Here is a 22250-nt window from a genome sequence, read left to right as displayed (position 1 = left end):
CACCGATAAACATACAGTGCGACGCAACTCGAGGAATAGTACTGAAAGGTCGAAGAATTTAGAAAAAAAAGAAGATTGAATCGTCGCGACGGCACATCACAGTCCCCGTATGCGTCGAAGTCTCTACAATGAAATTATTTTTGAACAGCTCTGATAGCGCCCACGCAACAATGGTTGCTTGTATACTGTCAAATGCTCATATTCTGCGGCCTAAAGCTCATGGCACGGTGCGAAAACGAGCGCGCGGAGAAAGCGACACAGTGCGCGGACAAGCATGCAGACGCGCAGTCTGTCGCTGCGAATCTGCGCGATCGCTGCATTGAGGCTTCGTTCTATTACACTCCATTTAGTTATACAAACACTATAAGAACATATTTCACACAGTTTGCTCCCAGCGTTTACCTACCTTTCACGCAAGAAGCCGGTTCGGGAGACTCCATCCCGGCGACCGCGCGCAGTGGCGTTCGCTGTACGTATTCGGTAAAGAGATAGCGTCTGAAAACGATTGTGTGCCTTCAGTTTGCCCAAGATTATTATTTAGACAGTAAGAAACTTCTCTCGTTTCGAAAGTACTTACAGAAATGTCCGGGAGAGCTCGCGCGTGGTGTTTTCAGTGAGCGCTGACAGCAAAACCTATGAGGAGCGCGCCACGTGATCCCTCATACTACGCCAGCGAGGCGCTGCCGATAGATGGCGACTCCGTAACTCCTCGCCGCCAATAGATACTGGCAACTTCACTGGAGTGGAAAGGGAGCGGTAAGAAGCACATTAAAAAAAAGCATGGCATATGGTCATGTTTGTGCTATGAATTAATGCATTGGATTACGAAAAAAAAAAGCAGTGGGAAATCGCACGCTGAGAACACCGATAAACATATAGTGCGACGCAACTCGGGAAATATTATTGAAACGTCCAAGAATTTAGAAAAAAAAAAGATTGAATCGTCGCGACGGCACATCACAGTCCCCGTAGGCGTCGAAGTCTCTACAGTGAAATTATTTTTGAACAGCTCTGATAGCGCACACGCAACATTGGTTGCTTGTATACTGTCAAGTGCTCATATTCTGCAGCTTAAAGCTCATGGCACGGTGCGAAAACGCGCTCGCGGCGAAAGCGAAACAGTGCGCGGACAAGCATGCCGACACGCAGTCGGTCGCTGCACTGACGCTTCATTGTAATGCGCTCCATTTAGATATACAAACACTATGGGAACATATTTCACATAGATTGGTCTCGGCGTTTGCCTACCTTTCACGCAAGAAGCCAGGTCGGGAGACTAAATCGCGGCGACCGTGCACAGTGGCGTCCACTGTACGTATTCGGTAAAGAGATAGCGTCTGTAAACGACTCTGTGCTTTAAGTTTGCCCGAAATTATTATTTAGGCTGTAAAAAACTTCTCTCGTTTCGAAAGTACTTACAGAAATTTTTGGGAGAGCACCCGGGTGGTGTTTTCAGTGAGCGCTGACAGCAAAACCTATGAGGAGCGCACCGCGTGATCCCTCATACTACGCCAGCGAGGCGCTTCCGATAGATGGCGACTCCGTAACTCCTCGCCGCCAATACCAACACGCCCAGTCGTCAACCTTGGCAAGTTTCATCGCCACATTAGCCACTTGACAGCTGTAATAATAGGCGACTCCCCTCAGAAGCAATGCAGAAACTGCAGCGCTTCCCTTTGTACTAACGTGCGAGGCCAGAGGGGACGCATATAGAACTGTTGAGAGGAGGAGAGGGAGAAGAGGCAGTTCCCATACAAGAGAGGGGGGAGCTAACGTGAGAAGCCAAGGAAACCCCACTACTATACGACAACGGTTGCGGGGACACAGGATAAGCTTAATTTCAAGGTACGGTACAGTACGTTGCTGCTATTTCTGAAGCATAAACGCCGTACAAATATGTCCAGCGGGCAAATTACGCAGGGCGCGCAGAAGCAGAGCCGCATTAATTAAAGCGCACCGGAGGGCCCAGGAGACACTACGGAAGCGATCGACCGTCAAATCAACACTTCTGTGCCCGCCGCGTTTGCTTTGCGGCTATGGCATTGCTAGAGGTCGTAGATTTGATCCCAATCGCGGCAGCCGCATTTCGACGGGGGGAAAACAGAAAACGCACGTGCTCTCATATTTTGGGACACGTTAAAGGACATCACGGCGTCGAAATTAATCCGGAGTCCGCCACTACGGCGTGTCTCGTAATCCAAGTGTGGCTTTGGCACGTATACAGCCCCGTAATCCCATTCAAGTTTAATACTTCTGCCAGAATGCGATGTGCCATGTGAGGAAATGACAACGCTCAACCCTCTCAGAAGGCAAAATTTCGTGCAACTAAAGAAAAAAAGAAAGAGAAAGAACTTCCTGTATATAGAGTAGCGTCCACAGGCGTCCGTTTTCGCCAACAAGCCGACAGGCGCGGAGAGCGACAAAAACAGTGCTCTGCCGTCGTCTACAGTGCACGCTGACCACATCCAAGGACCATGATCCACCGTCGTTTCTTACAGGAGCGTGATAAAACCCTAACGGCATTCAAAATGCCGCTAATTAGGACGAGTTCGCTGCTCCTCCTTGCCAAACAAATAGCGTAAAATGAGGTTACAAAAAAAGAACATGTGTGCAAGAAGAGTTACTCGCTAACTTGTCTCTGCACGATGGGTGTGACTACACAATCCCTGCCGTCAACAAGGCTACAGTGTGTTCCACATATTGAATCAATAACATAGCGGGTTGCACCTTAAGTTACAGTTTCAGTTTCGGAGACAGTTTGACAACAAACTCAGCTAGCACAACGACGTATAACGTAATAAATAGTTCGAGAGCTGTAACATGTTAAAACTACTGCACTTTAAGCTAGCATGATTTTTTTTGTACAAATCACGACGTATACAATGACTAAATAACACCAAACGATTGAACAAGCACACAAAAACCAGGCAACAATGTTCATTAAGACAATGCAAAAGTTAGACAACATTGACACTTTGTCAGGAATTTTGATATAACAACAACAAATAACCAAAGCTGTGTTTAAAAATAATCAGAATCTTTAATGAAATGTTGCAATGAATGTGTAAATGGTTCGTAGATTGCAAAAGTCTGGCAACACTTCATTATTGCTCAAAGTCTGGCCACAAATCACCAAAGCCTATATTACGGGTTACATAAATCATTACGTACGAATGACGCGGCTAGTATTTAGTTTATTGTTGCTGCAATTCTTTTTAAAAATTGTAATATTGACGTGTTAACTATTAAAACGTACTGCGTAGCATTAGCCACAAAAATCAGGGAACATTGTTATGTAACACAAAATGTTGGCAACGTAAAACACTCAATTTTGTGCAGTACAACAAAAACAATCTTTTTTTTTTACTCGCGCAAGGCGAGACACAATATAAAAAATAAAAATGGGGTCATTATAATTTATTTAAAAATTTTGGTAACGCCATTCAAGTCACAAAGAAGATGTTTACTTATTATTCGTCACCTAGCGTCAAAATTGCGCAAACTAGCACTGTGTATACGGGAAAAAAAAGGAAAGAGAATACAAAACGTGTAAAACAGCTGATAACGAGCTTGAAACAGTTTGCAGTGACCCTAGTTGTAAGGTGCGCGCTTATTTGCAAAATCAACGCAAGATCATCAGGAAGAACGAAACCTCCTCGCAGCAGCTTCGCCTCCCCACCCACCGTGGCGCCGTGGTCTCCACTGAGGCGCGGACTGTCGTCTGCATTCCGCCACACCAGCGATTGAAACGAAAAAACAAGCTTCTTTGTACAGCTGAGAAAACGGGCGCAACGAATGTGCGTTTTCATGTTCATCATGCACAACGCTAACGTTGTGGGGTCTTGCCTAACGCGCACTTATTTCTCGTAGTACTGGGGTGGGGGGACGTGGAGTGCTTGGGGAAATATCTGCAAACGCGGCGAAATACGTCGACGTCGCTCTGACCTACCGAGGGCTCTCTCTCTTGAACGGACGGCCCTAGCCGTACCGCAAAAGTTTAACGGTGAAGCTTTCGTGAGGCAGCGGCCGCCGACGTGGTCTGCATCGAGGCGGAACAGGCGTTTCGCATACAGAGGAAAGAGTAGAGCGGCGCAGCATACAGGAACATGAGTCGAATAGGGTGGAGACTGCAGTGCACAAGACCTCGGGTATTACGAAGGAGTACACCGGATATAGTGAATCGTTTCAATACACATCGTGCACAGCGAATGAGTTGCACGGGATATAGTGTACAATTGAGCAGTCCGCAGCCCGAGCAGCACACAGGAACATGCGTCCCAAGCTCGTATGCAGTGATCAGCATACGAAAAGAGTCGGGTATATATACAGCGAAGGAATTGCGCCGCATATAGTCAAGTGTTCGCAAAGGCTTGGGTATCTTTCCGGTAGCTTCTTGAAGTGCGCACACGAACTCTGGTATAACGAACGAGTGCATTGGATATAGTGAAACGTCTCAAAATGACCTCCAGTCGAATGAGTACATACAGCGTTTCAAGACGCTTTCAAGTTTCAACGTTTGCAACGGAATTCGTAGAATTCTGCGTATTTTTTCTGGCGATTCGTCGATTTACACAGATTGCAAGAAAGTCATCCTACAGTATCAAACCAGATCCTAGGGTTCACGAAGGACGTGAGAAGTTTATATACTTTAAGATATATGTTGCGCCCGGCTTTACATAATCTGTAAGAGGTGCGCAGTGTTATTCAAATTAGCTGCATATATGGGCTTAGCATAATTTGCGCGGCGACCCGGTGAAACCGATCAGTAGTATCCCACTCGTATCTATACCGCGTTCGTAAATACGATTAGACATCCACAGCGCTATACGATTATCTTGCTTCTTCTCTCTCTTTGTGTGTACCACCTGAGGGGCCACATCATTTTGCAAACATAGTCTCTCATCGTCCGTCGCAAGCGAGTGGCCGAACCAACGCACGATATACGGCGACACGGCGGGGTGAGAGCCAATGACTCGCAAGGGTGATATGTCGGCGAGTATAGCGCTAAGCAGGCTGCGTAAGCGAACGGGCAGCATTTTCAAGACATCGCAATGCGCGCATTTCAATTGATTGCGCCCCACGGCAGATGACAGCGCTCGACCGGTTGTGACCCGAGTGACGCACATAACCGTCCGTGCCCGCTGCACGTCCGACGTACATACGTTCACAGAACACATACACGTTCTGAAACAAATACATATCGTGTGCCTTCTCCGCGCCTCCCACACAAAATTGTTTTGAAACTGGCGCCCCGCAGGCTAGTTAGGCTTTGACTTGAACTAAACGCAGAGATGAGAACAAAACACGAGGTCAATTGATAAATGTTTATTGCGCGCATACCTTCTAATATGCGGTGGCTAGAAAGTTTTAAAGACAGGCCATTGAAACAGACGCATGTAAGCAAGATTTTTTTTTTTTTTTTGCGTGGGTGACATATGCAAGCCAAAGCAATCCAGCTTGTAGCGACTTGCCATCCTGAGACCGAGGCCCACAACCTGCAGCGACGCTGAAGCATAGGTGTTCTGTTGGTGAAGTGTCTTTCGTAGACCATCGGGAGTTTTTACGGTGAGTTCTTTACTTGTGTGTTTTAACACGGCGTTATTGCATAATCTCATTTCTGCTCCCGCACTTGCGATAGCTTGATTTCGCATCTCGAGAGCTCAGAGCCTTGGTGCAATGAGGGCGCGTTATCACTAGATCGTTCAACTGTATGTTCAGCATATTTAGTGCAGAATGGAACCATACACCGAGAACATTGTCCTCTTCGGTTCCAGTGTGGAAGACACATGTGCCGCCAGCACAAAGGAATGGCCAGCGCAGATCGCCTTGGCTGTAGGCACTGCAGTGCATGCTGGTGTGTGGAAGTGCTGCAGCCAACCTGACGCAACAGCGGCTTCCCCGTGTTTGTGCACAGAGGACAGGTACGTACTACGCCTTCGCCGCTAGAACTGACCTTGAACGACGTAGCAGGCAAGCAGGTATAGTTTGTATAACTCTGAAAGCTTTGCAACGCTACGAGACAAGAATGTTGCGTTGTCAACGTAGACAGGGACATTCGTTTGTTGCACATGGAGCGATATTGCGCTGCGTTTTTCGGAACTGCGTTATCCGCACACGCGGACTTCGCGTTCCGTTGTCACATGCATGCACCGATCGCGTTGACTGCGATTTTTACATTTGGGAGCGCCTAGTGAAAGATGCAATTATTTTGCTTATTCAGTCCACTTCAGTGAAAACAAAATGATGCACATACTAGAAACCATCTTCGTGAACCTTTTTCGTGTTTAAATTCATTAATCTGACCAAAACAAAACGAAAAAAGAAAGAAACCAAAAATGCAGGCAGGCTACCATGACGTGTCTGACGATCAGCGTTGTTATTGCTTCACCGTCCAGACCGCATGTGCGATTTCGCGGAGTTCAGCACTTCCGAACGTAAAAAAAAAATAAAAAAAAATAAAAGAAAAGTGTGCACGAAGGGGTTGATGGCACATCTGCCGCCCTGCGAATTAATTTAAATTTGGGGCTTTTACTTGTCGGCGAATGTCCTTTGCAGTCAAAACTGTCTACGTCGAAGCTGTCCGGATGTTAATCAGAGCGCTTTACCCTCCAGCGGTGTTTCCATTTTTTGTTTCGGTTTCGAACAGTCCTTTTTTTTTTTTGGCACGACCACGATCCATCCGAGTGATGCCATCTGTTTGTGCCTCATACATCCTTCCTCTAGTGTCACAGAACTGAAAGCATCTACGAGTTTTCGGCTTTCTCTTTGGTTTGGGGGCTCCTTACACGTTCGTGCTGATTTCATGGTGTTGACTTATGCTCCGCTCAGTTTTCTCGTTTCAATTTACGCTTTTGACTTGCGTTGCTCCAGGGCGTTGTTTTAATGCCAGGATCACGGCGCTTGTTTCTCATTGATCGGACATTGCAGAAATGTAACTTTAAGTGAGCCCTATGTCTAGTGGGAACATGTCGTGCATGACGTTTGATACCCATTCTTGCAATCGCTCTTGCCGAACTACGTCTCTTCCAAGCCTTGTTTGCTTTCCACCGCAGGGCCTTATTTCTTTTCTTTGTTTTCGTGTCCGCTTGTTACCAGCACGACACACGCTCAAACGTTTTCCACAGCGGGAGCAAGCAGACCATCTTCCCCAGAGAGAGGATCGCTGTGCGCACCTTCCGCATAGTCAAGGTTCTTACTGGTCAGTGTCTCACGTTGGAGAACCGTTCTTATCGCAGACTTTTGCTCGTCGGTCTTCAGTGATTGCATTGTCTTAGAAGTAAACACTGGCGTTTACCTTTGTATGGGAAGGGTGGAGTCACTTCAACTGGTTGGCTTGTTTTAGTCAAGGAGGTTTAAATACCTCCTTGGTTTTAGTCTCCTTAGGGGGCACCGTTTATGCACTCTCGCCAAATCTGTTGGTCGGCCATCCTTCTTGCACTCCCAGTAGCTGTTTGATGCATTTCTATGAAATACTGGACTTCCGCAGGTATTTAGGAACGGCTTCCGTTCAAACTCGCTAATTCGCAACTCATGTCTCGCTTTTGCGTCGCATATCTCGTACTGGAAGCTACCACATTCATCCAATTCGCTCTCCATTTGGTCAAAATAGATCACCTTCCCATATCTCTTTTCTCAAGATCTCTTTTCCTTGACTCTAAAGGACAGACTACACGTATGCTTCCCGGCGCGTTTTGCGTGTGCCCAACAGGCGGAGCAGATGGCCGTGCTCGCGCCGCGCTTCGACGCGTGCTATCTCTCCTGCACCATCTGCGCATGCGTAGGTGCGCCGGCGTGAGCTTTCGCGTGCTAACAAGCGCACGGGTGATTTGGCCTTGAGAGTGGGCGGAATAGCTTATACACCTGTGGCGGCGATGACGCCAGCGCTTGACGAATTTTTCGTAATGAGCAGCCGAACTTTCGCACGAACGTTATTCCTTGATATCAATAGCTGCTCGCCGTCTTGGTCTTCAACATTTGCACTCGCTGCGTCGTAGTTTCGGCCGGTGTCATGGGCCGTCGCCTAAACGTTTATTCTCACTGTTGATGTTGCATGCTCGTGGCTCGCGCGTTCGATGATTCTGCTGGCGCTCGGCGCAGCTGGCAGAGCACAGCATCCCGGCCTCGCGAACCTGGTAATGGTCGTCGCGATGAAGGCGCAGAAGATCAGCAGGCGCACAGGCAGTGGCTTCGACGACTCGGGCGCCATGGCATCCGGCTCCCGGTGAGACCCACGCCACCCTGTGGCCTCGCGAGCCCCAAAGCCGTCGTCGTTTCGGTGGCGAGATACGTCCGTGTTCGATGGTCTGATCACTTCGGGGCCTACAGTATGGGGGTGGCCGCAGAAATCTGACGCGCAGCGGGACGCGCTCATTCTCGATATATACGGGAGTCGATTATGAATGTATCGAATCAAGCGCGCATTTCAAGATTTTTAAAAGTTATGTGTGCATTAAAATGTGACCGCCTCCAAGTAAGACAGTCTGAAGCTCACGTCATTAGCGCCAAAGTATGTCCACCTCGCCTAGGAACTCGTCTGCAAAAACGCCACGTTCGCTGCGCCCATCACTTCTTAATAAGAAATCTGTATCGTTAAAAAAAAGAAAGAAAAACAAACAAAAAATGCATGTGTATAGGAGTGCGCCTTGCATTAGTTCCGAGAAATATAAGCAAACAAAATCTACAGCGAAATGCGTTGCCGCTCCAGTTAATGATTTTCCGTGCTGTGGAAAAAAAACAAAAAAAAACAGCACGATATGTTTTACCTGAAAGATGCATTTGACGGCACATTTGGAGTCGGCCTTCTACCAGATTTATCCTACGGACACGGCTTCTTTTAAGAGGTTACGCATGCATTCAGTTTTTGCTGACTTCAATTCTGCAGGTACTTACATTGCGGCATTCAATGTCGCTATTTAAAAAGTTAATGAGCAGAATTGTGTAAATACTAATCATGTCGGTGTTTATCGGGCAAAATGCAGACGTCCGCCGCTAATACGAAGCTTGGACAATATAGGTTATCATTTTGTCTGGAATCCTCCCCTATTTCTTCTGATAAAGTCCCCGCAGAAACACGCACTATATATCTTCGTGCAACCCTTTGTGTAATGAGCATTGCCTATATACGGGGGGATCATCCTTAAGTTTACCGGAATTTTCGAAACTCGCGTGTAGTATATAGCACCATTGTTGTCCTTGAGCTGGACTATTCGCAGAGGCGGACATTACTAGCTTGAAAAATCGAAACACATAGTCAACTAAATAAGAAGAGTGCACTAATTGACGTCTTAGTTACTTTACGGCACATATTGCAATTTGCGAATTGTAGCCGGTGAGCTTGCTAGACCTATCCACTTGAAATGAATCTCCTGGATGACAGCAGTTTACAGACAATTATTTCCCAAAGTGTGGGACCGAATACATGGGCGTCCCAGTTACTTTAGAGCTTCAATGCATAAAAGAGCGTTTCGTTAAAACAAGTAAGCGGAAAAACAGTACATATTTACGGCAAGGTTGATGGCACATATCTCCAAGCTGATATCATTTTGTAAATTCCTTCCAAAAGAATACGCTTTGTAAACTCATCAGCTACAATTTGTAAATAGCAATATGTGCCGTAAAGTAGTTAAGAAGTTAATGAGTGCATTTTTTTTTCATTTGTTGTACATGCATTTCGATATCTCGTGCAAGTATAACGTCCGCCTCTGTATAATCCAGCTCAAGGTCTAGAATTGTATTACCTGCAAGAGACGATTTATAAACATTCCTAAAAACTCACCCGGTATCACCCGGTGTGTGTGTGTGTGTGTATATATATATATATATATATATATATATATATATATATATATATATATATATATATATATATATATATATATATATATATGACAGGCAAGTGTTTTTCCGAACGTGAAAGAAGCCTGCAGATGCACGCAAAATTGCCGCGCGAGTGGCCGCTCAGGCACTTTGTGCGTATTCGCGGGCTTCTTTCACGCTAAGGAATACTTTTATGTAGCAGGTATTGAGCAGCAGAATGCTGCATCGGGTGTTTTTCATGTCACTCTACACTGTTCTCATTGACACTTCTGATCTAACTATAACGTTTGAGAAGTTGATTAATTAATTATTATTAATTATATAATTAGGTAGAATAAAAAAATTATTTGAGTATCTCCAAGCGACGACAAACAACATGGCTCTGTCCAGCTACGTGGTATTCCCATATATTTAAACTCTGGCTAAAGTCAGCTGGGACACCATGTATACCACAAGCTGTTGCATATTGATCTTTAACATAAAGCGGTTTTTACGACAAGAAACGTGAAGATACACTTTTTTTTTCTCCACGTATGCATTGAAATGCTGCCTTCAGAATGTAGCAGGGGCACTTAAACTAAAAATAAGTAAATAGATAATAATTTTCAACAAGTTGCATCATGCCAGTCGGTAATTAAGAACAGTCTTGCATAGCGATACCGTACCTGTGCGACCTGCCTTTGCGTCTGAGGAGGACAAAGGTGAGAAGCCTAAGCGGCAATCAAGACGGTGGCGGGTGACGGAGATGCAGGTGCCTTCTTCAGTTGTCGTGACAGGAGGCTCTCCGCTGCCCGCTTAGGCCCTTGGGATATACAATGACTAATGGATCCTTTGATGCCAACTGTCCCAACCTTGGCGCTGCACCATCTGCGTTTAAAAGGAGAAAAGAGAAAAACTGCTGAGGCCTTTCAGTATAACACAGAAGGTCTTTTCACAAAATATTTCTAGCCAAAAGAAGATTGTTCACCGCTGGCTTGCAAGTAACGAATTTCATGTCATTAATTACTCGTAATAAATAAGATTTTTCTTAGTTTTGTAATTGATAGTTTGCATTTTTAATAAGTACTCAGCTAAATGCAATTACTTTTTTCAGTCGTGAATTACATGTAACCACATGGTTCGTGCGCCACCCTAATATCCTGTTCTTGAATTGAGAAAAAGAAATGTTCAGGGGCTCTTGAATCACTTTGGAAATAAATGTGTTCCTTGAATCCCTCGAAAACTGGAACGGCGGGCGACTTTTGAACCTTCAAAGCAACAAAATCTCCATCGGGGCTGTGCCATGGACGCTGCCTACCATGAAACGACCTTCGATATTTTCTTTTCAGTGTTAAAAAATTCTGGGGTGTAATACCCCAGAATTTTTTAACACTGAAAAGAAAATATCGAAGATCGTTTCACGTATACGTGCCAAAACCATGACCTGATTATGAGGCATGCCGTAGTGGGGAACTCCGGATTAATCTGGACCACTTGGGGTTCTCTAACGTGCATCCAATGTACGGTACACGAGGTTTGGGCTTTTCGTCCCTACCGAAATTCGGTCGCCGCGGCCGGGATTCGATCCCGCCACCTCGTCCTTAGCAGCGCAACGCCAAAGCCACTATGTCACCAGGGTGGGTACTTCTTTTCAGTGTCGCTAAGCGATGCAGTGTGACGTGCACACATCCAACGACTGCGTTCGCTAAATTGCCATTGCGTTCATGGAGCTAGACGTCGAGCCGTACCACTAATTTTGTTGTTTTGCTGGTTGGTTCATGTCATGAATCCATTTTCGAGCCCTGGGCTCTAGAATTTTCTGGCGAAAAGTACGTTTCAGCACTTTGGCTTTAATCTTTGGCTCAAGCTGGACACCACCAGCTATCTTGCTGGAAGGCGATTGGCATCATTATAATACAACATTCAACTTCGAAAGGCCCTTTTAAGAGCTTGAGGCGTGTGTCCAACTCGGCAGCTCCTCAGCTGTAAGAAATTGCAGCTAAGCAGAAGGATATTTCACTATTTTTCATTTTAAGAGCACGCATAAGGGTCCGAATAAGGGGCCTTATAACGTAAAACTACTCCAATTGCAATTTCCTCACGTCAAATTCATGTAACGGCCCGGGCGACGCAAGTATTGGGCGGTGACCCGCGGCGTTGTTTGAACCGCCCATTCAAACGCTCTTCTCATTTAGAGCAGCTCACTTTTGTGTGCTCTTAAAGCGAATAGAAAGAGGACCTAACACAAAGGAAAGGACCTTAGTGTTGAAGCAATGAACGACAATCTTATGGGCATCATTAAGGAGTGTGCAATAAAAGTAGGTGGTAACTCCGTTAGACAGGATACCAGTAAGCTATCGAATGAGACGACAGATCTGATTAAGAAATGCCAATGTATGAAAGCCTCTAACCCTACAGCGAGAATAGAAACGGCAGAACTTTCCAACTTAATCAACAAGCGTAAGATAGCTGACATAAGGAAGTATAATACGTATAAAATTGAGCATGCTCTCAGGAATGGAGGAAGCCTTAAAGCAGTGAAGAAGAAACTAGGAATAGGGAAGAATCAGATGTATGCGTTAAGAGACAAAGCCGGCAATATCATTACTAATATTGATAAAATAGTCCAAGTGGCTGAGGAGTTCTAGAGAGATTTATACAGTACCATGAGGCACCCACGACGATAATGGAAGAGGGAATAGTCTAGAGGAATTTGACATCGCACAAGTAACGCCTGAGGAAATAAAGAAAGCCTTGTAGCTAGGCAAAAGGAGGAAGGCAGCTGGGGAGGATCAGGTAACAGCAGATTTGTTGAAGGATGGTGGACAGATTGTTCTAGAAAAACTGGCCACCCTGTATACGCAATGCCTCATGACCTCGAGCGTACCGGAATCTTGGAAGAGCGCCAACATAATCTTAATCCATAAGAAAGGGGACGCCGAGGACTTGAAAAAATTATAGACCTATATCAGCATACTTTCCGTTGCCTACAATGTATAAACTAAGGTATTTGCAAATAGAATCAGGAATACCTTAGACTACTGTCAACTAAAGGACCAGGCAGCATTTCGTAAAGGCTACTCAACAATAGACCATATTCACACTCAGGCACGTACCCAGGATATTTTTCGAGGTGGGGGGGGGGGGGCAACCCAAGGTAACCTTTCTGTACCCTTACTAGTACAAAGGTTAATAACGCACGCCATTCGCCATAAAGACGCGTAAACCCGCCAAAGAGAAATAGCATAAAGTGTATCTCACAGGCGTACCTGGAAGATACACCTCTCCTTTACTGGGCAAACAAGGAACCACATCAAATGGACTCGCGCAGAAAAGAAGCGCAGGAATAACACTGCCAAGAACAATTAAAAAAGCGAAAATGTAAAATGAAGATTTCTATGGAGGCATACAACTTAAAAACAAAACAGCATTTAAAACCAAGACACCCGGCCCACGCAGGGTTGTGTTACTCCGCCAGCCAATCACAGAAGCAAACAAAATCGTCGTCCTGCGTTCTTTTCAAAATGGCGTCGTACATGATACCTCCGGAGCGTCTGCTGTTCTTGAATAGTCTTTTCGTCGGCGGAAGCGATGAGGTGTGCAACAGACACGGACAAAGTGTAGGGAGTCTGAGCATTTCACTCTTCAAAAGTCTACCTGCCATGGTTGCTTAGTTGTTATGGTGTTGGGCTGCTAAGCACGAGGTCGCGGTATCGAATCCCGGCCACAGCGGCCGCATTTTTGATTGGGGCGAACTGCGAAAACACCCATGTACATAGATTTAGCTGCACGTAAAAGAACCCCAGGTGGTTCCAGTTTCCAGAGTCCCGCACTACGTAGTGCCTCATAATGAGATCGTGGTTCTGGCATGTAAAACCCTATAATTAACTAATTAAAGCTTCAAAAGTCTGCAGAACAGTTCATTTCACTGGTGAGCCCGTTTTACTCATCAAACTTCACTGCCAACTGAAGTGCAACTTGACAATGTACTGTATAGTTGCAGCGAAGCAAGCATTTCAGTTCGATAAACAATTAGGCCCTCGCCATTGCACTATAATAGGCGAGGGAAACCGTATGTATTTACGCGCTAATAATTTTGTTTTTGTACTTACCGCCTGATTTGGGTAACAGCAAAAGTTTGAAGTACGAATTATTTGCAGCCTCGCGGAGGAACACTGGCTGGCGGTTATGAGTGCGTGGGCGGGGCTTCACTGTAGACTTGAGTTGTATCCGACTATAGCAGCGTTTTTTTTAATCAGCTCTAGAAGAATTGTAGAGGGATATACATTTGCGGAACAATCACAGTTCTTTTGGATCCCTTGTTTACTGCTCTACCAAGTTGAGTGCCACAACCGACTCGTATTGTTATTTGGAATGTTGCGTAACAATGCGTGGCCGCCAGTACCGCGGATAACCGTCTAGAGCGCAGGAGGCTGCGGTTATAGACGTACTGCGCCCACCGCGGAAGGTTAGAAAAACACCTTCATAAGCACAGCCTGCAGAGAAGTGGCTACGTCAGGTGGCTCGACTGATAACTGTAGAAGCGTCATTCAGAACTCACGGAATTGTTCTCCATTGCCGGCGGCGTTTCCTCTACTTCCCTTTTAAATAAAAAGATGTTGACCCATCAAGATTTTCATAAACAGTGGTTAAATATGTTAATATTCGCTTTTTCTTCTTGTTTGGCTGTTGCCTTGGCTCTCTCCCTTAGTAGATCGCTTAATTAATTTCTCAACTCCTTGTGACTCTTGTTTCCAGTTGCCAATTTTGCACGAAAAGTGCTGTACATTTAGAGAAAGATCAGACGAGGTAACGGGTTACAGTCATATTGCTTATGGGTTTAAGAGGAAGCTTTAGCTCGGGTGCTCCTCTAAAAACACACGTAAAAGGAGAATTCGTTATTCTAGGCAACCACGGCATCAAATTTGACGAATTTTGTTGCATTTAAAAGAGAAACTTAAAATCTAGTGACTGTTGGTTTCCAATTTTTTATTTAGATCGTCAATTTGTTATTTAAAGAATTGGCAAAAAATAAGAAATTTTGAGAAAACGAAACTATCAAGTTTACAACTCTCTAATTCACCAAGAAAAAATAACATCACAATTCTGTTAATTGCATCTGATGTTACATCTAGAGTGGACAACATTTATATGTTACACATGAATCTAAAGAAATTCAGTAATATGGAAATGTAGCTTTTTCTGAACTCTCGTACACAACGGAACAAATTCACGCAAGATATAAATTGACGTATCGTATTTGTCCGCTTTGGATGATCTAATGGGTGCCGTGTACAGAACCACGGTATGTTTTCCATGCAGAGCTATTAATTTATAAACTTCGTGCCTCTATTATTTTTCGAACTCTCGAAGTTTTGAAAATCCTTTTCAAAAAATTCAGGCCATAAATTCGAAAGAGGAACTCTAACGGTTCCTCTGAAGAAGAAGCTTAGCTCGAGCCAAACTCCGACGCGGGCTATTCAAATACATGTAAAACGCAAATACGCTGTTTTGAGATAACCCCTGGACCAATTTTAATGAAATTTGTTGCATTTGAGAGACGAAGTTAAATTCGGGTGACTGCTGGAAGCGGAATTTCGATTTACGGCCTCAATCTTGTTAAAAAGATTTTCGAAAGTTTGAAAAAAATATATAGCACTAACTTTATAAATTAATAGCTCTGCATCAAGAACAGATATCACGGTTCTGTAAACGGAATCCACTAGATCATTGAAAGCGCACAAATGTGATATCTTACGTGAATTTCTTACGTTGCGTACAAGGGTTCCGCAAACGCTGTATTTACATATTACTAAATTTTTTCAGATTCATGTGTAACATATCAATTTTGTCCGCTTTAGATGTACTATTAATTCAATTCACATATCTCTCTTTGCTTAGTTTAGCGTTGTAAACTTGATAGTTTCGTTTTCTAAATATTTTCGATTTTTGTCAGTTCTTAAAACAATTGAAGACCTAAATCAAGAATTCGAAACAAACAGTCACTAGATTTTAAATATTTCTTTTCAATGCAACAAACCTCGCCAAATTTGGTGCAGTGGTTGCCCAGAAAAACGAATTCTCCTTTTACATGTATTTAGATAGGAGCATCCGAGCTAAAGCTTCCTTTTAAGGGTTATTGCAGGGTGTGATGACGAACGCTGTTTCACATTATTTTATTTCCCACCTTATCTAACCCATATCGCGGGTATATGGTTCCAAGGATCTGCCACCGTCGCGGCGAGCAGTCACTCGAGCAAATAATAAAACAAAAGGACAAGTTAAACGCATCTGGCATTTTGTCCGGCTGCAACTTTCCAGCAACCTATCCTGGCACATGCATGTCGACATTATATGTAGCAATGCCAATCGCATGTTGGGCTATTTGCGCTGAAACTTCTTATCTGCTCCATTGTCACCGAAACTCTCTACAAAACATTAGTTCGCTCCAAACTATAATACTCATGCGCCATTTCGGACCCGGCTAACATTGCACTGATAAACAGCATAGAAGCCATTCAAAATCATGCAGCCCTTTTCGTCTTATCAAACTGCTCCCGATATGCTAGCGTTAACTCAATGAAAACAACACTTGTCAGAACTTTCTTTCCGTCGTAGATGCTTCCGCCTTACGCTCTTCCTTAAAATCTACCACCACAACCCTTTTTTAAAAGAACAGCTTATCACCCAACCGTCATACATATCATCTCGCTCTGACCACAGTTTCAAAGTTGGTGTGCCGTCTTCACGTACTAAACTTTCTAGTAATGCATTCACCCCTAGCACAAACAAAGATTGGAACTACCTTCCCGCCACCGTTTTGCAGCCATCCTGGATACCGACACCTTCAAAACCCGCATTCATGAAACGCCACGTTGAATCTGTCTTTGTATATTGCACAAATGTTTTGTTATGTTCACCCACTCCTTTCTGTAATGCCTACGGGCCCTGAACTTGTCTTAAATAAATAAATAAATAAATAAATAAATAAATAAATAAATAAATAAATAAATAAATAAATAAACTTGTTTCTCGTGCATACAGACCAGCTGACTACGAACCGAATCCCTTTCCTGGTCCCTGGATCAGTCTAAACAAAGAAGGTTGAACTAACGAAGCAACAGCAATGCGCGTTACCGTTCAATAGGTGGTGACAACTGAATGCACCTCGGTTTAATCGCGCGGGCACCGAATCTATGAGAAAACAGGTCTTCACACCCCAGGAGATGCCGATAACTACCGCCACCCAAAAGGAGTGAAAACGGCAGCAAAATGTTGACCGCCACTAGCTGTGAAGTCTCAACATTGATTTGGCGGCGCTTTAGGAATGTGTGTGAGGAATGGTGGCGTGGGCGGGAAGGGGGAGGGTATGCCGCTTAATTTCGCCCCCCCCCCACCCCTGAGTACGTGCCTGTTCACACTATCAATCAGGTGATACAGAAATGTGCGGAATATATAACCAACCTTTACATATAGCTTTCATTGATTACGAGAAAGCGTTTGATTCTGTCGAAACCTCAGCAGTCATGGAGGCATTACGGAATCAGGGTGTAGACGAGCCGCATGTAACGATACTGAAAGATATCTATAGCGGCTCCACAGTCACTGTAGTCCTCCATAAAGAAAGCAACAAAATCCCAATAAAGAAGGGCGTCAGGCAGGGAGATGCGATCTCTTCAATGCCATTCACAGCGTGTTTACAGGAGGTATTCGGAGACCTGGATTGGGAAGAATTGGGGATAAGAGTTAGTGGAGAATATCTTAGTAACTTGCGATTCGCTGATGATATTGCCTTGCTTAGTAAAACTCGGAGGACCAATTGCAATGCATGCTCACTGACCTGGACAGGCAAAGCCAGAAGGGTCGGTCTAAAAATTGATCTGCAGAAAACTAAAGTAATGTTTAACAGTCTCGGAAGAAAACAGCAGTTTACGATAGGTAGCGAGGCACTGGAAGTGGTAAGGGAATACCTCTACTCAGGGCAGGTAGTGACGGCGGATCCGGATCATGATACTGAAATAATCAGAAGAATTAGAATGGGCTGGGGCGCGTTTGGCAGGCATTCTCAGATCATGAACAGCAGGTTGCCATTATCCCTTAAGAGAAAAGTGTATAATAGTTGTGTCTTACCAGTACTCACGTACGGGGCAGAAACCTGGAGGCTTAGGAAAAGGGGTCTACTTAAATTGAGGACGACGCAACGAGCTATGGAAAGAATAATGATGGGTATAACGTTAAGGGATAAGAAAAGAGCTGATTGGGTGAGGGAACAAACGCGAATTAATGATATCTTAGTTGAAATCAAGAAAAAGAAATGGGCATGTGCAGGACATGTAATGAGGAGGGAAGATAACCGATGTCATTAAGGGTTACGGACTGGATTCCAAAAGAAGGGAAGCGTAGCAGGGGGCGGCAGAAAGTTAGGTGGGCGGATGAGATTAAGAGGTTTGGAGGGACAACATGGCCACAATTAGTACATGACCGGGGTAGTTGGAGAAGTATGGGAGAGGCCTTTGCCCTGCAGTGGGCGTGGCCAGGCTGATGATGATGATGATGAAAGCGAATAGCATTGCATATCTTGACATGTTTTTCTTATGTAATTGGCTGACAAAAGGCGAGAAGGACGCAGAATTGGAGATGCTTTCGGTGGGACCGAGCTAGCGCAGTGAAAGCAGATAACCGGATGAGGGGGGTAGTGCCGGCGTCTGCGATTGACTTGCTTCTCCCTGCTTAGCTTGCCATGACTGGTCGAAAATCGCGGCGGAGTGCAACAGAATGTTAAAAATGCCGCTAAACGCGGATCCTCAGCGGAGTTGGCAGAATGAAGTCGTAACATGCCGAAAGGGATCTGCAGCGTTATACTACCCTACAAACATTTATTATACGAAAATAAATCCGTTTTCCCGGCAGTTCGGTAGAGGGCTGACTGCAGAAATGGAATACAGACATTTTGTAATACATTTAGGTTATATAGCGCCCAAGGTTTGTTTCCCCCTCCTTGAATTGAGGCCTTCGGCATCTTTGAAATCATCGAATTGTCCTTGAATTTTCGATCAAATCTTCTGCACGAACCCCGAACCAAGTAATTTATTGACGAGACAACGTGTAACAAGCGAAGCAGCTTTGAATTTGGCGGGCACTACACCCATGGTTGCGCAACGCAGTAGCCGCGCGGGTGCGTATTCACCTCATCATCAGATATTGGACGACGAATTGAACAGGAACTGCTATGGCTCGGCATCTGTAGCCACATCGGATTGATTCCAGAGAATCACCTAACGACGATTTTTTTCCCCCACCGTTTCTTTGGCCCTGCCGGGATCGCCTTTTCCGAGCCCATGCAACAATGAAACTCTGAGCTTAACAGAGTACCAAAGACTCGAGCGTCGCGACATTGGGTAACCACAATTGTGTGCAACGTGTTCGTGCATTGCAACACCGCCCTTCGATCTAGCGCGTACATCGAGCGAGTTTTCAGCGTCGGTGATCATGTCCTCACAAGAAAACGAGGGAAGACGACCGACGAAAATTTCGAAGAGCAATTGTTAGTGGATATAAACAACGTGAGAAGGGCTGCGGAGGGCGAACCCAAAGAGTCAGCCCAGCTCGTTCTATTTACCGCATATGTGCAATGTTAATAAGAGTAGGAAGGAAGTTAACGTAGAAGTCGTCGACTACGTTTTAATAACCCAATTAATTTCGTGGGGAAGGAATAGGCCACAGTAATTACACTTTCGAACGAGGTAACAGTGATCGATATTAATTTGTTTCTTCCCCTGCCACGTGTATGCAAGTCGGTTCACCGGCGCGAGGGCCACCTCAACTTTGTCGTGAGGCACGAAAATATGTCACAAAGGTCGTTAAAAGGTCATAAAGAAAATAAAAAAAGCGAGGAAATAAGAAAAATAAACGTTTTGTTATTACAAAGGCAAGACTATTTTTCTCGCGAGAATGATCAAGGCCCGTATTCAGAAAAGCGCTTACGCTAGAATAGCTGTAAGAGAAAATTTTAGCCAGTCCTGATAGCGGACATACAGTGTTTATGCTTTTCTTTTACCTCGAACACATAAAAAAAGCCTGCAATGTTTATTCGAATTACGTCACTACAGATAAGTTATTGTCATTAGGTTAATTATATTAATTATTTCAATAATTAACCTAATGACAAAAATTCACTTCTTAGTAACAAATTTTTTTACGACGTACGTTTATATCGGAACGTTGAAGAAAATCAACGTAAAAAGTGTAGTTACGTGTTCCTACACTTCGATATGGCCATGCACCCTCCTAAAACGGTTGCACCCTTTGGGGTTTATATTTGTCCCGCAACGATAATCGTCATCTGCCTTGCTTGCGTTTCCTTTCTCGAAAACTCGGCGCTTGCTACTTTCCTGCCGAGAATGCTCTGTCACACTGATAACGCGCAAGCCGTTCCTGACTGGGAAGTACCGGGCCCGCAGCGTTATAAGAAAGGCAACGCGGGCAAGACAGGACGATTATCGTTGTGGGACAAGATAAGCCCCAAATGGTGTTATTTTTGTCCCACGACGGTAATCATCATCTGTCTTGCCCGCGTTTCCTTTCTTTAACGCTACGAGCCCGGTACCTCCCACTCACGAACGGCTTGCGCGTTATCAGTGTGACAGAGCATTCTCGGCAGGAAAGTAGCAAGCGCCGAGTTTTCGAGAAAGGAAACGCAAGCAAGGCAGATGACGATTATCGCTGCGGGACAAATGTACACCCCAAAGGGTGCAACCGTTGTAAGAGTGTACACAGAACTGGATCAGTGCCTATGATACATGTGCGCACTCTGTTTTTTTTTAATAACTTCGTAAAATGTGCTAGCATTCAAAAATATTTCTGAACTGATGAATTGGTAAAACATATTCATTTGGTTTCCAATAAATAATAATAATAATATTTGGGGTTTTACGTGCCAAAACCACTTTCTGATTATGAGGCACGCCGTAGTGGAGGACTCCGGAAATTTTGACCCCCTGGGGTTCTTTAACGTGCACCTAAATCTAAGTACACGGGTGTTTTTCGCATTTCGCCCCCATCGAAATGCGGCCGCCGTGGCCGGGATTCGATCCCGCGGCCTCGTGCTCAGCAGCCCAACACCATAGCCACTGAGCAACCACGGCGGGTGTTTCCAATAAAGGACGATGGTTCTTTTGAAACGATCCTTCACGAAAACACAATGGCGCCCGGCCCTTTCTTTTCGTACCATACAGTCGCCGTACGTCGTGTCAACTTTGCGGCTCATGCGCAAAACAAATAAATGCTGCCGCGGGATTGAATTTTGTCTCATTTCTTTGTAAGCACATTTGGGAAAGCAAGGAAACGTGCTTTCTTTCTCCTTTTTTTTTTTCGTTTTTCTTGCGTGCCGAAAATCTAACGGGACGCGACGCCATGAAAGCCCAATGTCACTCGGCGAAGACCACATCCTGTTCACTCACAGTTTCAGTGAAGTAGCCATAACGAAAGCCATGAGCATTTCAGGTAGTACTGCATCCTTCGCAATTATACGTTTGTTTTAGCGCAAACAGTCTTGCAGTCAACGCAGTGGCGTTGATGCGGATTTCCTGGTGCGGTTAAATACAATCCAGCAGTTCTGTGAGACTGAGGCTACTCGATTGTAGGTGTACGCAAACGCTGAAAGAAACAAGTTAGAACCGGGTTAGAACCGGGGGATAGGCGCCGTCGGCACAGGGACGCTGGAGTCCCAAATATCCGCCAAGACGATTTGCGACCGAGGCGAAAGACTGTGCAAATTCCCAGACCTGTGGAACAGCACTTTAAGACTTTGTTTTTACATGCATGAACCATCTTTCTTACTTAAATTATCACGATTTATCGTGTTACCAGGTGCACTTTTTGGCACACATTAGCAGCTGAACTGCGTCAAAAACCCCAGTCCTCCTCCTCCTTCATCTACTTCTTCCTGTTGTTATTATTATTATTATTGTTATTATTATTATTATTATTATTATTATTATTATTATTATTATTATTATTATTATTATTATTGCTAATTCATCGTGTATATTTATGTGTGTATATAAGTAAGAAAATAATTTTCTCGCACAGCATGCAATTTAAACTTTTGATGGAAGGTTCCTTTTTTCTTCTTAAAAAAAAATCTCGGAATTTTTAAATTTTGTCCATTTTTACCGGCTTATCAAAATTGGAAGAGTGGCTACCAGTCACTGGATGCTATTTTAGGCGTAATGCGCCGCTGATCAATGAGAAAGTAAGCATTGCCCTTGTAAAACGCCCTGACGCATAATTAAACAGTTTAATGTAATTCTGGTTAACTTTCGATACATTTTAATTATTAAATTTTCATTAAATTCTGGTCTAGGGTTTTACGTGCCAAAACCACGACATGATTATGAGGCGCGCTGTAGTGCGGGACTCCGGATTAATCTGGACCACTTAGAGGAAGCTTTAGC

General features: G+C 44.5%; 1 long non-coding RNA gene across 1 annotated transcript in view; it reads left to right on the top strand.

Annotated features, from left to right (window-relative positions):
• Nucleotides 1–4742: 4742 nt before the first annotated feature.
• The window catches only part of LOC135909976 (uncharacterized), a 46816-nt gene continuing 29308 nt past the window's right edge, over nt 4743–22250 (top strand). Inside the window, exons 1-2 of the long non-coding RNA XR_010566891.2 lie at nt 4743–5565; nt 5775–5921. This is a non-coding gene — a long non-coding RNA (uncharacterized lncRNA). The remainder of the gene's footprint in view (nt 5566–5774; nt 5922–22250) is intronic.

The sequence above is a fragment of the Dermacentor albipictus genome, chromosome 1 (assembly GCF_038994185.2).
Source record: "Dermacentor albipictus isolate Rhodes 1998 colony chromosome 1, USDA_Dalb.pri_finalv2, whole genome shotgun sequence".
Classification (NCBI taxonomy): Eukaryota; Metazoa; Arthropoda; class Arachnida; order Ixodida; family Ixodidae; genus Dermacentor; species Dermacentor albipictus.
Note: the sequence above shows the minus strand (reverse complement) of the source record. Positions and strands in the feature narration are given on the sequence as shown.